This window comes from Sus scrofa, chromosome 15 (assembly GCF_000003025.6).
Source record: "Sus scrofa isolate TJ Tabasco breed Duroc chromosome 15, Sscrofa11.1, whole genome shotgun sequence".
NCBI classification, from domain to species: domain Eukaryota; kingdom Metazoa; phylum Chordata; class Mammalia; order Artiodactyla; family Suidae; genus Sus; species Sus scrofa.
Genome location: NC_010457.5, coordinates 9,729,734 through 9,747,475, shown reverse-complemented (window position 1 = coordinate 9,747,475; position 17,742 = coordinate 9,729,734). Strand labels below are relative to the sequence as shown.

At 34.8% G+C, this 17,742-nt stretch overlaps 1 protein-coding gene and 1 pseudogene across 1 annotated transcript in view; one reads left to right on the top strand and one right to left on the bottom strand.

Moving 5' to 3' along the window:
• The window catches only part of LOC110256980, a 33,262-nt pseudogene extending 26,833 nt beyond the window's left edge, over window positions 1–6,429 (top strand).
• LRP1B (LDL receptor related protein 1B) overlaps window positions 1–17,742 on the bottom strand; it is a 1,887,165-nt gene that overhangs the window by 1,752,494 nt on the left and 116,929 nt on the right.

Here is a 17,742-nt window from a genome sequence, read left to right as displayed (position 1 = left end):
CTGTTCCAAGCATAGGAATACATCGGTGCACAAGAGAAAGATTCCTTGAAGAGGTTTAATCCAGGGCAGATAGACCATACACACTAAACATAACAAACAAACAAACAAAAAAATCAATCACAGAGCACGTGGAGTGGTATAGAAAAAACAGGAGATGGGAAAGGAAAGCTAGAGGCAGTTTCCAGTAGTAAATACCAAATAATCATCCACTGTATAACACGTGATAATTGTGAAGAGACAAACAAAATATCTCTAGGAATTCCAAGGATAGAAAATCACTATCTGAGCAAGGAGTCATGCTATGATGGCCTACAATGATATAATCCCCTTCCCTTGAGTGTGAACAGAAGCTATAATTCACTTCTAACCAATAGAATATGGCAAAAGTGAAAGGATATTTCACATGTAATTAAAGCCTCCAATCAGCTGGCTTTAAGTTAATGTTAATTAAAGGGAGTATTATTCTAGGTGGGCCACACCTAATGAGGTGAGCCCTTTCATGGAGGGTCTTTGAATGAAAGATTTGAAACAGTAGGGATCTAGCTCCCTTTCTGATTTTGAAGAAGCAATGCTCCATAAGTTGTACAGCAACAAGGAAATAAATTTTGTCAATCTTAAGAGAGCTTAGAATTAGAAGCCTCTAGATGAGAACACAACCTGGCCAACACTGTGACTGTGGTCTTATGAGACAGTGAGTAGAGTATCCAATGAATCTGTGCCTGGACTCCTGACTCACACAAAAATGTGAGCTATAAATGTGTGTTGTTTTGTCATAACTTGTTACACAATAATGAAATTAATTCGGGATATATCATGTGAGACAGGATTCTGGCTGAGCCATGGGAGAATTTTGTGCTAATGAGAACAAAGCACTTTCTAGAAGGGATATACTGTATTATGGGCTAAAAGCTTAAGGAGAAGACAGTGGTTTTCTGCTACATAGTAAGAGCAACCTTCCCTCTGAGTAGACACAGCTCTGTTCCAGGGAGCACAGTTTACTGACACAGCTGCTGTTCATTCCTTCTGGCCTCTCTGCACAATCATGAAGTATCACCCTGGGTAAGATTTAATAAGAATGTATAAGACTAGCTAAGGGGAAATAGATTAAAACTGTCTTTCAGGAGTCTGGATGCAATGGCAACAAAAAACAAACATGGCAGAGCAATGAGATGTAAGGCAGGTATGACAGAAATTGAGGGTGAATCTACAATGGAACCATGGTGAAGGTAGGCTCTCACAGTTTAGGACTTTGATGGCCCTTGATATTCTTTAAGCTCTAATTTCCAGATGATAAAATGGTGGCTTCATGAAAATAATCTGGTATTTATGATCATGGGCTCTGAAGGCAGAATCAACTGGCCCTGAAGCAATGCTCTGCCACATTTTATGTTCCCCTTTTACAGCCTCACTTTCTTAGGCTAGTAAATAAAGCCAAAAGCATAACAATCACCAGATGATGACAAGGGCTCTGTGAAGTTATGAAAGCAAAGTGACCAACATACTTCTTAGCATAGAATAAGGGGTCATTCAATAATAGCTATTATTTTCCAAGGTAATATGGCTTAGATGACAGTAAGAAGATTTAAAGTTTATGTCCTTCAGAGAGCCTGGAGACAGGGAAGTTGGGAAGGAATTTATAGGAATCAAAAACTGAGACAAATGTCTCAAGAAGAAAGAAAAAATATGATAAAACAAAAGCAAGTGACTAAAGAAATATGGGAACTGAAAGGATTAATCAAAAACAGTTCTATGATTGTAATTCTAGACTGACCTAGGATATAAAATGGCCATTGTTAGGAGAAATGTGACAAGATTAAAGCAGAGCAGGAGAAGGCTGATATGATATGACCGAAGAAAAAAATTTTTCTATCTATATATTATACAATATTTAATGCAGAGTACTACATTCAAGGGTCTACAATTAGCTACAGAAGGACATATGCCATAAGAGGAATTTTGTTTTCAAATTATATAGGAAGCTAACACCTGCTCATGGAGAGCTGACTAGCAACAGTTTCATAAAATTCTGGGCATTTTGTGGGAGGAGAAAATAGGGTTATTAAATGGCAGACAGTTTTCTCTGAAACCTATGGATTGTGTTCTATTACCAGTGGATACTGTCAAGTTATTCTGTTTTTATTGGCAATATGCATAATATATAAATGAAGCAATATGCACCCTGGTTTCCAAATGAAACCTTTGCCTATTCACAATGTTTAACACAGGCCAAGTTACTATGGGAAAGAAGTCACTATTAATTATTTTATTCATGTAGCACTGAACAAAAAAAAACTATGAATAAATGTGAATTCCAGCATTATTAAGTTATAATAACTGTAATGCTATAATTTATTTTTTTATAAAGGACTTTATTAAAAATAATTTATCAAACTTTCAAACCCATTTTAATATGTGAAGTCTAATTTTATTTCTATAGTTATCCACCTTTATCTGTCTGGTGTTGGCACTAACTTGACAAAATATATCTCAAAGTCAAGTCGCTAAAGCAGAAAAGACACTAGGATTTGGAGAAGAGCTGTCTCCTATTATTTCTTTCCCTTTCTTTTTCTCCTCACATGAAAAGAATGACATGTTTATAGTATTGTAATAAAAAGAGTTTGCTCAAATAAGTGAATGGAAAAAACAGGAAAATAACAAATGCCTAAAATTGGCAATGCGGAAATTACCTTTTGAAAGTTGGGGAGAAATTTTCATTGTAAAAACTGTTTGGAGTATTTTTTTCATTTTGCTTCCTCTCTACCTTACATTCTAAGTACTTCCATCAACAATCAAAGAAAAAATGAATGAGAACATCAATCAAGAATAAGTGCCATCGTTAGGGGAAAAAAATCATAGATTTAATCCTTGCACTTCATGAATTTCTGGTTGCATATAAAGCAAGATGACTTGCATTTTTGCTATATATTTTATCCAGTTTTTCAATTAACATTAATTTCTACACTAATTAAAATATGCAGTAGAAGGGCTAATCAAACATTCTGGAAAACTAATCCATCCATTCAATCTTTAAAAAATGTGTAACAAGCAGTTTGTCATACTTCTAGCAAGCTAACTAAAGATTGGCTTCTTGTATATTAAGCTGTTATGAAGCTAATAGCATACTAAAAATCTCTTCATGTACAAATTAATTACATTCATATGCAATTAACATCATCATTACTTACTTTGCACTTCAGTGCTTTTCAAAAGTTTATATGGAGTTGATACACCTTCCCTTTGACTCATTCTCAGCTTTGATTATCCATTCTGTAACTGGACTGAACTGGAAGGCTGGAAGGGCTAAAGTCCCTGGCAGCCAACTGCCATCCAAATGCGGTAGCTTGACACAAAGCTACAATGTTTAGTGAAATTATAGTTTGTATGATTGCTTGAAAGATTTTTAAGAGTTAGTTAGTTGTTTTTTTTTTTTTTTTAATTTCCTGTTTAAAAACATAGGAAGACTGGACCCTTTGTTCATATACTGGTATGCTTTCCAAAAGAAACTACTGGTCTTCCTGTGAGGTGGATGTTTTTGTTTTGTTTTGTTTTTTAATCAGGACTTTAAGTTGGAAACATGAGATTTTAAATTTTAATGTGTTTTCTTAATACAAATGGAGGTAGAATATCACTTTACAGGGTGTTGCCAAAATTTGTTTTAAAACTATTATAAAAGTGTTCAGAACTAGAATCTAAAAAAAATAGGAATTTTCTGGATTTTTTTTTTCAGTAATTAACTCATCCTTGCCAAAAAATAAGAAAACTTGGCCTAAACTATCTCTACAAACAACAAATTTGCCTCCAGATTTGACTTTTCTGGCTCTATTAAAACAGAGACATCTTGGAGTTCCTGCCATGGCACAGTGGATTAAGATTCCAACTGTAGCCTCTTTGGTTGCTGTAGATGTGTCTCTTTGATCCCAGCCTGGCAGAGTAGTTTAAAGGATTAGGAGTTACCACACCTGTGGTGGCATAGATTGCAGCTGTGGCTACGATTCAGTCCCTGGCCCAGGAACTTCCCTATGCCATGGGTGCAGACATAAAATTAAAAGAAAAAAAAAAGTAACATCTTAAGAAATCAAGTCCTAAATAATTGAGATCAGATCTTTTAAACTCAGACAATTTTATATTTAGAAGAAAAGCTATGAATTTTTTTCCTTTGGGTTTTAAAACATCTAATTAGTCCTCTGTTCATTTTATAATTAGAAGCAAAATGTTGTAACTCCCTCTTGTAGGAAAGTTTCTTTTGCTGGGGATCAAATCATTAGCAATATAACTTTCAAGGACATTGTGCCTTTTGTTGAAATTTAGGGTCAAAGTTCTAGGTATGCCCAATTGATTGTAAAATAACAAGGATTCTATGTTAATGAGCATTTATGGAGATATATTGATCTGTGTAGAAGAAGGGCTTGCTTATTTAGCCTTTAATGTTTGCCAAGCAAAGATAGAAACAGGGTCATTCATCTACAAAATACAAACTGGTCCAAAGAGTACTTTACCTATCAACACTTGAAGCCAGCCAGAAGAATAAGATACAGTTTATTTTTGGTAATTCTGACAGCTGACAACTTTAATTTGGCATGTTTGCTTTTATGAAAGAAAGGGTCCTAAGTAGGGCCAAATCAAGATAAAATTGTCTTTAATTAACTCCTACTCTTTCTTTTCATAATCCATCCTGAAAAACAATGTTGGCACCCTGCTCTTCAATAAACAGATGGTAGGATTCTGCTGTAGTCAGAATCATGTAGTAGCTTTGCTATCAAATGGACACAGGTATGATTCCCACCACATCACTTACTGGCTTTGCAAATATAAGTTACTTAACCTCAATAAACCTGATGTCCACTTCAAATATAAAAATTAAGATTATTATCCCTACACCAGTGGGTTGTAGGAAGAATTAAATAAAATTATATTTGTATAATCCAGTGTTGCCTAAACCCCAGCCTGTTTTGCCCACAATTCACTAGACCATTTTCCTTTATGATAAGAAGGCAAGACTTTGGCTCTCTCTTATTACTGTATCCCTTAAGATAAGAAATCTCAAAAGGAATCAAGGAGAGGAATTCATATGTGACTATGGCCTTAATGCCATTGGTAACTGTCCTTATCAGGCCAGCCAAGTGGTGGCACAGGACTTGGGTACCTGTTTCTTTATTGAAGGAAGATCCTTTGTCTTCTACAGCTTGAACGGCTGTGTTCTCTCACTGACTTCTATGGAAATGTAATTCTATTCCTGGATCGACAGCTCTCAGGGGTGATAAGCAAAATAGTTGGAGAGGAGGGTAACAATCTTTCAGCTTTGCCTTATATCCTGGACTTCTCAGTGGACAGGATGACATGAGTATAGATTCAAACATAGGCTCACACTGGGTCCTCCACTGATTTCTCTGGATACATGAATCAAGATGCAGGGTCTAGCTCATTCTTCCAGACACCATATTTAGACATAGCAACATTTTTCTTACATTACTTCAGGGGGCCTTTTTATGTCCCTGCCCTCTGGTTTCTATTACATCTGTTCACAAACTCCATTTATGAAAAGTTTTGAGTTGCTTTCAATGAACTCCTGTTCCAAAGAAGAATCGGAAGTTGTGGCTGGCTACCTGTTTTGGACCATGTATGTGACTCTATCACTGTGAGGATTCATTTTCTTCCCACTGTGCTCTGAAGAAGTGGGGGGGGAGGGTCAGGTAGGAGGGAACATCTACATCCTGGTCTACCTGAATCTCAGGTTCTACTCAATAGAGAGACCTTTGCATGCATGTTATATTCAAAGTTCCTGTTATACAATAGGTATTTAATATATTATTTGCTACATTTTTGTTCCCTTGTCCTCCATGCACCAGTGGGTAGAAATCCATGTTCCAGATCTGCAATCTGTCTTTTTCTCCAATGAAGTTGAACTACTCCAAACCCCACTACCTAGAATCCTGTTAGGCTGCTGAAGATCAGGTAAACTATGCACTGCAGGATTATGAGTTGTTCAGGCAAGGAGTATTCTGAATTTAAAAAGCATTCCTGGACATTAAGTTATTTAATTCTAAGGAACACTAGTTCAAATGGAGGTATTTCTGAAACTGGTTCAGGCTATATATTTTTGTTGCATATTTGGAAAGGGACTTGACCTCAGTGTCTCTCATAACTGGCACAAGAGACACTGTCTCCTCCTCCTGGAAATAATGCCTTGGAATGAGAAGTTATCCCAATGGAAGAAACAAGGAAATAAGGGCAAATGAAATGATAAAGTCCATATGAGAGATCTTTTTGCCTGATTTATTAACTTTTATTTCCATGTGCAATCATGAAGCTATCCTGATTTATGCTTCTCTCTAGGCTGTGCTGAGTTTTACGTGTTACCAAGAGTTGGCTCTTGCTCCTCTCTTGGGCATCATCTTGCACCCGTCCTCCACGTGCATCCCAATCTCCTGACATGCTGACCTACATATAGACTCACAGTTTTTCCCCACAAGGTAGGAGCACTTATGATTTTTATATGTGTTGCACAGAATCCTCTCACTCAATTTTGCTTTTTACTGAAAAATTTTACATCTAAAAAGAGTATACACAGTGAAATATGTAGGCATATACAAATATATTATTATCAAAGGCATCTTTGATTTGTAAAAACACTACAATAATATTATATGGGTTTTTTTAACCATTTTTTGTTTTTTTACCAGTTTATTTTTTATTTTTATTTTTTTACAGAATAAAATACATATATTTAAACACAATTACATTCACACAGATTATTATATCATGGATCTTAAGAAACAGATTAAGTGACTCCCTCTGAAGAAGTGGAATAGAAAATATGCTGAGACAAATAGGAAATTTTTTCTATACTTTATCCCATTTTGTATGGCTTTCATCTTTACTATTTAGTATTATCTATTACATTTCAATTTCTCTTTAAAAATTAGCATCATATTAAAATTGTGTATATTATGAAACTAAAATTTATAAAGAAGAAAGCCTTATATACCATTAAATATTTTATATAGCATAATAAAAAGAATAACTTAACTGGTAAGAATAACAAAAATAATACACCCTCTGAAAATAAGTAAAATATAAACTGCATAAATTGGTTAAAAAATAGTGTAATTATATAAATATATCCTCAAAATTTGTTACATCTTATTGATTCTTCAATACAGGCATTACACCATTCTAGGTGATGTGATAAACAAGACATTATAGACCTTACATCATACCATGGAGAGAAATGGTTATTAATAATACAATTGCAGAACTGTATCATTTAATTGTATAGTTGCATTATTTAATTGTAATTATCATAAATTCTTTGATGGAAAAGAAATCAGAATCAGATCTAAGAAGACCTCAGCATTCCAAGAATGATGTCAAATGATTGTTTTATAGTTGCTGTTCTCTTAATTGCAAGTACATCTCCAGTGTCCTGTATTTGTACCCACCTCTTCTCATGATTTTTGATTTTGGTGGTATAATTGTACATGGATGATTTCATATCTTTACTGTGTATATACCTTTACCGGTGAGCCTTGTCATTTGTGGCATTTTTGTTCCCTGTTGCGGGCTTTTCTTTTCTGCCTAGAGAAGTTCCTTTAGTAGTTGTTGTCAGGCTGGTTTAGTGTTGCTGAATTCTCTCAACTTTTGCTTATCTGAAAGGTTGTGATTTCTCCTTCAAATCTGAATGAGAGCCTTGCTGGGTAGAATAATCTTGGTTGGAGGTTTTTTCCTTTCATCACATTAAGTATATCATGCCACTCCCTTCTGGCCTGCAGAGTTTCTGCTGAAAAATCTGCCCATAATCTTATTGGGGTTCCCTTGTATGTTATTGTTTCTTTTCCCTAGCTGCTTTCAAGATTTTCTCTTTGTCTTTAATTTTGGTTAGTTTGATTAATATGTGTCTCGGTGTATTCTTCCTTGGGTTTATTTTATATGGTACTCGTTGTGTTTTTTGGATTTGAGTGAGTGGTTCCATTCCCATGTTAGGGAAGTTTTCGGCTATTATCTCTGGGAATCTTTTTTCTGTCCCCTTCTCTCTCTCTTCTCCTTCTGGCACCCCTATAATACGGATATTGGTGTGACTCTCTTCATTTGTTTTCAATCTTCTTTCTCTTTTCTGTTCTGCATCCATAATTTCCACTAATCTGTCCTCCACCTCACCTATTCCTTCTTCTGCCTCCTGTATTCTGCTGTTAGCTGCTTCTAGTGAATGTTTTATTTCAGTTATTATATTTTGCATCTCTTCTTGTTTAAGTTTTATATCTTGTATCTCTTTGGTCAGTGTTTCCTGTAAGTTATCCATCTTTGCCTCCAGTTTATTTCCAATGTCTTGCATCATCTTCAGCATCAACAATCTAAAGTCTTTTTCCTGGATGCTGATAATCTCATTGCTTAGCTGACTTTCTGGGGTTTTTTCTTTCTCCCTCATCTGAGTTATAGTTCTCTGTCTTTTCATTTTGATAGGTTTTTGGTGTGGTGACCTTTTTACAGATACTAGAGTTGTAGCTTCTCTTACTTCTGGTGTCTGCCCCCCATTGTGGCTGAAGTGAGTATGGGGGCTTGCTGTAGGCTTCCTGATGGGGGAGGCTGATGCCTGCCCACTGGTTTGTGGAGCTGATTCTAATCCCTCTGGTGGGTGGGGCTTAGCCTCTGGATGGGGTTAGAGGCAGCTATGTGCCTGAGGGGTCTTTAGGTAGCCTGTTTACTGAGGGGCGGAGCTGTGATCCCACCTGGATTGTTGTTTGCCCTGGGGCTTCTCAGCATTGACTGATGAATGGGGCCAGATTTTCCCAAAATGGTCACCTCCAGAGACAGGCAAGCTGCTGAATATTCCCGAGAGCTTTGCTTTCAATGTCCAACCCTCACAACAAGCCACATTCACCCCTGTTTTCCCAGGATGTCCTCCAAGAACCCAGATTCCTATGGAGACCTCACTCTGCCCTGGGAAACAGTGCACGTGAAAGTCCATGTGCGCCTTTTAAGAATGGGGTCTCAGTTTCCCCCAGTCCTGTGGAGCTCCTGCACACAAGCCCCACTGGCCTTCAATGCCAGATGCTCCAGTGGCTCTTTCTCCCAGTGCCAGATCCCCACACATGAGGGTTTGATGTGGGGCTCAGAACTCTCCCTCCTGTAGGTGAGTCTCTGTGAACCAGTTAGTTTTCAGTCTGTGGAGCTTCCCACCCCAATGGTGTGGGGTTGTTTATATCATGAAATCGCCCCTCCTACCTCTTGATGTGCCCTCCTCTTTTTCTTCTGGAGTAGGGTATCTTTTTTAAGGTTTCTAGTCCATTTGGGTGGAGATTGCTCAGCCTTTAGTTGTGAATTTTGGTGTTTTTTAGGAGAGAATTTGAGCTCCAGTCCTTCTATTCTGCCATCTTAATCCTCTCTGCAATAATATTATATGTTTTAAGACTTTATGGTTTTGTGACATATAAATATACATATATACACACAATACAATATATATGTGTATATAAATGTATATCATATATTAATACATATACATGCATATATTGCATGTATACCTGTATGCTTCTCTCTATATATAATGCTATATCTATGTATTATAAATGTAATATATACATATACAATTGAATATATATACATATGATTGTATATATGTATATATTGATATACATGCATATATGTGTTTATAGATGTATATATATTATATGATGGTATATAGATGTATATAATGGTAAATACAGTTGTGAATATATGTGTGTGTGTGTGTATGTGTGTCTGTGTCTATTCATATAGATGTATAGATACAGATAACATTTGTGCTCTATAGTACTTCCAAGGCTCTTGCACAAGTGGTTTTCAACTGGGGGCAATTTGGCCTCCCAGGGGACAGTTTGTCACAACTGAGGATGAGTGGTTGCTACTGGCGTCTAATGGCTAGTAGCCAGGGATGCTGCTAAACATGCTATTATACACAGAGTTTTCTGGCCAAAATGACAATCACATCAAGGTAGAAAAACCTTGTGTTATAGGTTTCTTTGCAAATAATGCTACAATAGAGTACCTTCCAGTGTGCCCTGTGTCTCCAACATTAGATCAATATGACTGCACATTTGCTTTTAGGCTATATCCTGCATACAGCTGATAATCACTTATATCAATTAACATAACTTTTTACAAGTAGTACTCAGGAAAGACAGTAGCTGATGATTTGGCATTAGGCTCCACCATCTTATCAGGGATAGAAAGCTGCATAGAATTCCTTCATCTACCACTGAAGAGACCACCTTGGGGAAAAACATTAATCATTAGGACGATGCAATCGTGCTGCTTTCTACTTCATGTATTGTGCTCATAATTATGACTCCTTTCTTTGACAATAAGGTTAAAAATATTAAGCAAGCTCAATTGAGAACATATTTGTTCCTTCTCCTAGTGAGTGAGGCTTTAACAATTACTTGATTGAAGATCTGAGCTGTAGGTAGCTATAATTTTGCAGACTCATTATATTATTTCTGGCTTACTTAAGTGTTGACTCATTTTGTACTGTCTGAGAGCTGAAAAGAAATCATTAGGGAAAGGCTAAAAATATCTTTGCATTTCCCTTCTATTGCTTCAATTTTATTTCTCTGATGTCTGCTCAAAATCATATTCAATACATATAAGGAATCTTGAAATCTTTCAAAAGAAGGGAAACTCTTCCTCTTTTCCCCTAGTGCTCTCAGGGTGGTGTCATTTGATAATATAAACGAGTAGGTTTAATACTCAATCATTTCCCAAATCTAATTTGACTGCTGAATGAGGTTTAATTTACATGATGATATAATTTCTCACACCAGAAAGCATAGCAATGCTTACTTTTTTTTCTGAGGTTAATGGTGATCTAGCTTAAAGCCTAAAATATAATTACAAAGAATATGCTTCAGGTGACAAAGGTAGTTTTGACAATGACAGACTATTGATAGCTTTTTAATTATACTTCTTTCTACCATAAGAGACTATATGCTTTCTGCCTCATAGTTAAAAGGCCTGCTGTTATGTTTTTAAAATTAATTTCCATCATAATTTAAACTTTTAACCTACCGATGATACTCCAGGTGACTGAAACCTCACCCCACCATTCTACAACCCTGAAATTATATTCACTGAAATTTGGGGCTATTTTCTTGGTTCATGAAATATAAAAGAGTACCTATCAAGAAATATATAAATATTAATTGACTCTCTTTTCATCTTTTTCACTTAATATTTTGTGACATTGAACAATTTTTTAAATTCAAATTTGTTTTGTTTTGTTTTTAGGTGAGAGTTCATCACTAGAAAAAGGTATAATGTAAGAAGAGGTGAATAATCTATGATTTAGCAAATTAGAATTAATGGGAAAACAATAAAAAGTAGAAAAAATGTATTTTATGCAGAATCACTTATTCTTCGGTATGTACCTAGATATTTTGCTAAATATATTTTATAAAATAATAGAAAATATTTTAAATGCCAAAATAATTATTATTGTCTTTATCTTTAAGGCTAAATTAATCAAAAATTAATTTTTTTTCAAATTAGGTAAGCCCGGTTATTTATTTTGATATGAATTTAGTTCCAGTATTTTTATTGTATGCTTGATTTACATTACTATGTTGGTTTCAGGTGTACAACATAGTGATTCAGTATTTTTATAGATTTACGCCATTTAAGTTTTTATGTATTAACAGCTATATTTCCTTGTATTGTACAATGAATCTTTGCTGTTTATTTATTTTATACCTGGTAGTTTGTCCTAACATTTTTAAGTTGATATTATTCACACAAAATCAAACAGCCACATGAAAGCTGAAGATTTTAGTCACATATCCAGATGTTTGACTATATTAAATCAGTTTTTACTTTGGGTTTTCATTTTGTCGAGAAGATTATATTCTTTATCTCATAAATTCTATCCTTAGCACCTGATTCTTTATTCACAGCCAAATTATGATCTGATAAATCAGATATATATTCTTTGTCGGTTTTATAAAGAAATTGTATTTCAATCTATTTTATGTCAGACTATGATAATGACAACCACAATATTTAGAGCTTAGTGATATTTATTACATAGCTATTTGGGTACCTTCATTTAACAGGAAGGAAAATTGATGTCCAAAACACAAAGTAGCATGTCCAAGACCACACAGTTATTTAGTGACAAAACATAGTGAAGCCCGGTCACCTGGCTCAGTTGGCATTCTACCTCACTTCTCAGTAACAGACTTTATAATGTTCATGAATTTTACAATCTACTTTTAGAAATTAAATGGCCAAAGTAGAATTTTCAGATTTTACAAAGACAAGGAAGAGCAGCATAGTTTCTACAATATCAAATCCCCAATGTTTTGTGTAACATTCCACATGGTCCCTAATCTGTCAGGTTTTAAACTTCTATAGGCTTCAAACACTCATCAGTAAAATTGAGCAGCAAATTTGAGGATTATATGATATGATAATTACAATGTGCTTAACACTCCTGTAGACAGGGAGGGATTAGAAAAAGTGCAGAAGTTTGAAACTACTAGGCAGATTTAAATAGGTGGAAAGGAAATGAATGCCTAATATATATCTTTTTCTTAGGAACCTACTATGTGCCAACTGCTGTGCTTGTGCTGAGGATCAGGATACTAAGGCTTTGGGTACTAAAATAAATTCTTCAGTTCATTTAACTCATGTGGTTGAATTCATTATTATGAATTCATTATTATGTTTTGTTCAAATAATATAGAGCTGGAACCAAACTGGAAAGTGTGAAAAGGAATGGGAAGCCATAGTTTGGAAGCCATTAAAAGTACCAATGTGGAGTATAGTATCTAATCTAAAAAAATATCACTTTACCGATTTTACTGTAAAAACTTTTTTACAATAGATTAGCTTAGAGTCAAGCTAGTTAGGAAATTAGTACATTTTGATCAATATGAACTTTGCAGGCATTTAGCATACATGGATGAATAAAAAATTACAGAAAATTTCTTAGACATGCAATTATCATACCCCCCAAATAAATCACTTACCCTTAACACAACATACAGCCTGAAAGTGAAAAAAAAGAAAAGAAATGATTGTGAGAACTTTCGAAGAAGACTTGATGACTGGTTAATAAGAAAAAACCATTTCAAAAGTTATTATTTGTCAAGTGAATGAGTTGTTCTAGAAATGTTAATTGAAATTAAAAAAAAAACATGAGTGGGGGGTCTGGATTGTATACTAGGTAAAAGGGAATAATTGAAAGACAGTGGAATATGTTTCTATTTTTGATGACTTTAGTCTGGAATTCTAATAGCATCTATTTTGTAGCATATATTTAAAAATGAACTACTGAGTCATGAGATAAGCAAAATTATAGCTGAAAATACTTTAGAGTCAATTTCAAAAGAGTAAGAGTTGAAACTCTGAAAATGAATACATCACTGAGGGAAGAAGTATGTCAAGTTAAAAACTGTTATCAGAGACTATAAATGCACATTTTTTTTAAATTACTCAATGTAAATGCACATTTTTATGTGAAAAGAGGTGGAAACCAAAAAAAAAAAAAAAAAAAAAAAAAAAAGGATGTCACAAAACAGTAAAACCAAGTTGGAGCAGTATCACAAAAATCTTTATAAAGAAGTAGATGGTTGATTGTCAAATACTGGAAGCACATCCAATGCAAGGAAAACGACACTTATTGGAGTTGGCTACTGTGTGGTCATGGTTACCATCCTGAGTGTTGGCGAGGGGTGAAGGCAGAAAGTAAGGACTGCAGAGAAGATAGGTGGTAAGGAATTAAAACTGTCAAGAGGCAGACCTGCAGTCCCCAAAGCCTATGTCAGAGAATTAATTAATTTGAGGAAGACATTTTCACTGACCCATGGAAAAATTGGGTGGGGAAAGCTAAAAGTAAACTAAAACAAATCATAAGATTATATTAATATGTATTTCCTATGTTGGGGGTTTAAATCCTTTTTCCTAATAAAATTATAGCAATGAGAGATATAATTATGTTGAATTGTTTTTTTTATGGTAAAACAAAAATGTTAGCAACCATGAATTGACTCGCTAAATCTTCTTTTATAAATATTTCTGGTCATCAGAAATCAAAGTTATGTGGACTCAAGGAGAAGAATACCTTTAAGGATGAATACTGTGGATCTGAATTCAAGAAGACAGTATCTAGATGAGGTGACTGGGTTACCCTAAAGATTTATAAACTGGGTAAAAAAGCAAAGAAAAATACTGAATATTCAAAGTAGGAGTACTAGTTAATAGATGCTTAAATGAAGTAAGAAGGAGGGATATAAAGACAAAACATATAAGCGTTCACTTCAGAAAGATTCCTGAGGCAGGAATTTGATGAAACAATGCCATAATTTAGTGTCTATTCTTGTCTTTTCATAATGCATTTTCCTTTTACTCAATATCCATACAGAAATAGAACATGAATTGTGACTATTACTTAAACTGAAAAATAAATATTTTGTTATGAATATATTATATAATGAATATATTACACAGGATTTTATTCATCCATGCTTTATATCTGAAAGGAATATTTATCTATTCATCCATCCAACCAATCATATTTCCACATATTTGGAAAATATTAATTTCCAGCATAGCTCAAGTTTTATATATACAGGTATTCTTCCTGTAACTTCCAGGGAGTCAGGTATTTCCAGTGATGCATCTAAATTTTAATTTGCCTAAAAGAACTGGCCATACCTGTGATTTAATGTCCATACAGAATTATTCCATGATATACTAAGTTTCTTGAAAACCAAAGTGAGATATGTAATAAAGATATTTTTATAATTAATAAATGTATAATAACAAAGATACAAAATGAATAATTATACATAATACATAATGCTTGACATGTAATATATATAATAAAGATATTTTCATATAATTAAAGATGGATTCAATAATACACCATTCCCTCCCAGTAATATAATACATACTGCAGTGCATATTTACCTGATTTTATATGTGGAAATTCATGGCTATTGTCACTGTTCAATCTTTCAAGTTCCTATGTCTTATAACAGCCTGGTAGATGGTAGGTACTCAACAATTATCGTGTTGAATTATAGAAAAATACTTGTAAATTGTTTGGTGTGAAGCAACAATTCTATTTGTGCTCATCTACTTCTTATATATGTTTTGCCACTATTTTTGTGTGTTTTTACAATTATTCTAGTTTACCTCCAAAAAATGAACACATTATAGCAAGGTTTTGCATTTCAATGGTCTTTCATTTGTTATTTAAAACATCATGTGCTATACATAAGATTTCCTCTGCCTTGGTGCGAGAAAGTTAAGGCCCTTTATGTGGCTGGAATGAGTTATCCACTAATATTTATGTATTTTATAACAAATCATTGGTCACTTCCGCTGATTAAATAAGCCTATAATAACACAATTATTCTCCTTAAGTTGTAGTTGCTATTTAAATCATGCTGTCCCCTTTACCTGGAATGACCATGCCACTTTTTTTTTTTTTTTTTTTTTTGGTCTTTTTACAGCATATGTAAGTTCCCAGGCTAGGAGTCAAATCAGAGCTGCAGCTGCCAGCCTATGCTACAGCCACAGCAACACCAGATCCAAGCCACATCTGCAACCTATACCACAGCTCATGGCAACAGCGAATCCTTAACCTACTGAGCAAGGCCAGGGATCCAACCTGCATCCGCATGGATGCTAGTTGGGTTCTTAATCCACTGAGCCGCAACAGGAATTCCATGTCACTTTTTAAATAAACATCTTCCTTCAGGTGAAATGAACAACCAAAAGTCAGCCATATTAGGACATAGACACCTAGATTCTAAACTTGTGATGAGAGTGTGAATTGTCAATCTATTCATAATAACTTCCTTTAGATAATACAAAATTGTTCAAATAATAAAACAACTTATTGTAATAGAATTTTTCTGTGGTTCTTTTCATAACTTTAACTTTTCCTATATATTTTTATCTTTAGATTGATTCTCCAAAAAAAAATCCATCCCACATTTAATGTAGCTTTCTAGTTTTGTCTAATTTCATCTAATTTAAGTTAAAAGAAATACACCAATCCTGATGCAAAATACTTCTCTTTTTTCAGTCACAAAGTCTGCATGAATCAGACTTTTATCCATCTCAAAAATGTGCCCATGGAGTTCCCATCATGGTTCAGTGGTTAACGAATCCGATTAGGAACCATGAGGTTGCGGGTTCGATCCCTGGCCTTGCTCAGTGGGTTAAAAATCCGGCGTTGCTGTGAGCTGTGGTGTAGGTTGCAGATGTGGCTCGGATCCCACATTGCCGTGGGGCTCGAGCGTAGGCTGGCATCTACAGCTCCAATTCGACCCCTAGCCTGGGAACCTCCTTATGCCATAGGAGCAGCCCTAGAAAAGTCAAAGACCAAAAAAAAAAGTGCCCATGTCCATACAGATTAATTCAAACACAGAAATGAATAACTGTCAAATTAGGAATTAGTATTTATATTTAATGAAATTCCAAGGCTGACTCACACTTTTTTCCTTCAAAGCTAGATTTGAAGCTTTAACTATCAAGATAAATGCCTAAATTCTTCACTTCACATTACCTTCTAGATAGATGTGTCTTACATGTGTGTACTAATTGTCTGTAAAGATCTGGAATTTAATTAAAATGCACAGTAGAATTCAAATTAAGTTATAGTTTTAGATTATATATTCCTGGGAACATTACAGCCTTCATCTTGCTGGCTTTTCAGTGTTTCATAGAAAAGCTTTATTAAAAAGGGCTTAGAGTGAGATTAATTTAAGTTTAAATTGTCACTTACAGAACTCTTCCAGCTAGCCTGAAGCAAAATTACATCTAATTTAAAATTAGAAAAAAAAAATTTAGCCTTCTCAAATCTTTTAACTGGTACTAACCCTTATTTCATTTTTAATTTCTATAATCTGCAGAGAAATTAACCATATTGTATAGACCATCAGTTAGTCTAAATTATTGAAGAGGACTACAAGCGTATGACTTTATGTGTAAGTACACGTGTTAGCTCAATAGTTTAGGGGTGGACAGAAAAATATGGTAAGTTTGCTAATTATAATACAGGATTCTCTTGGGGTATTCTTTGACTCCTCATGTTCACTTCCACCACAAATCCAATCTATCAGAAAATTATACTGCCCTACCTTCCATTTATATCTAGAAAGTTAACTATTTCTTATCACCTGTGCTGCTACTATTCAAGTTACCATTGTCAACTCCCTGCTTGTTATAGTAGACTCCGGCTAGATTCCCATTTCCACCCTTCCCCACTATAGTCTATTCTTAATGCAGTATTCAGAGTGATGCTAGAAACAGTGATGCAGAGTAATGCTAAATCAGGTCTTGGTGCTCCTGGGCTCAAAACTCTGCAATGGTTTCCATCTTAAGCAGAGTAAAAGCAGTCCTTGTGTTTACCAACAAAGCCCTGTAACAACTGACCCAGGATGACTCCTTCCCTGACCTCAATCATCTGCCCCAGCCAAACTCCCATCTCAGAACTCTTTCCTTGGCTACTATTTCTTCCCCAAGAGCTCCTCTCCAAATAGTCACAGCTCTTCAAATACTTGCACAAATGTTACCTTTTCATTGAAGTATTCCTTAAAAATTGGATTTAAAATTATAATTCCCTCCACTTCCAAAGTCTTCAATCCTTTTTTCCTCCTGTATTTTTGCCAAGGTCATTATCCCTTTCTAAACTATATCATTTATAGATATGATTATTATCTATCTCATCGTCTTAGAGTATGATCTCCCTGTGAGAAA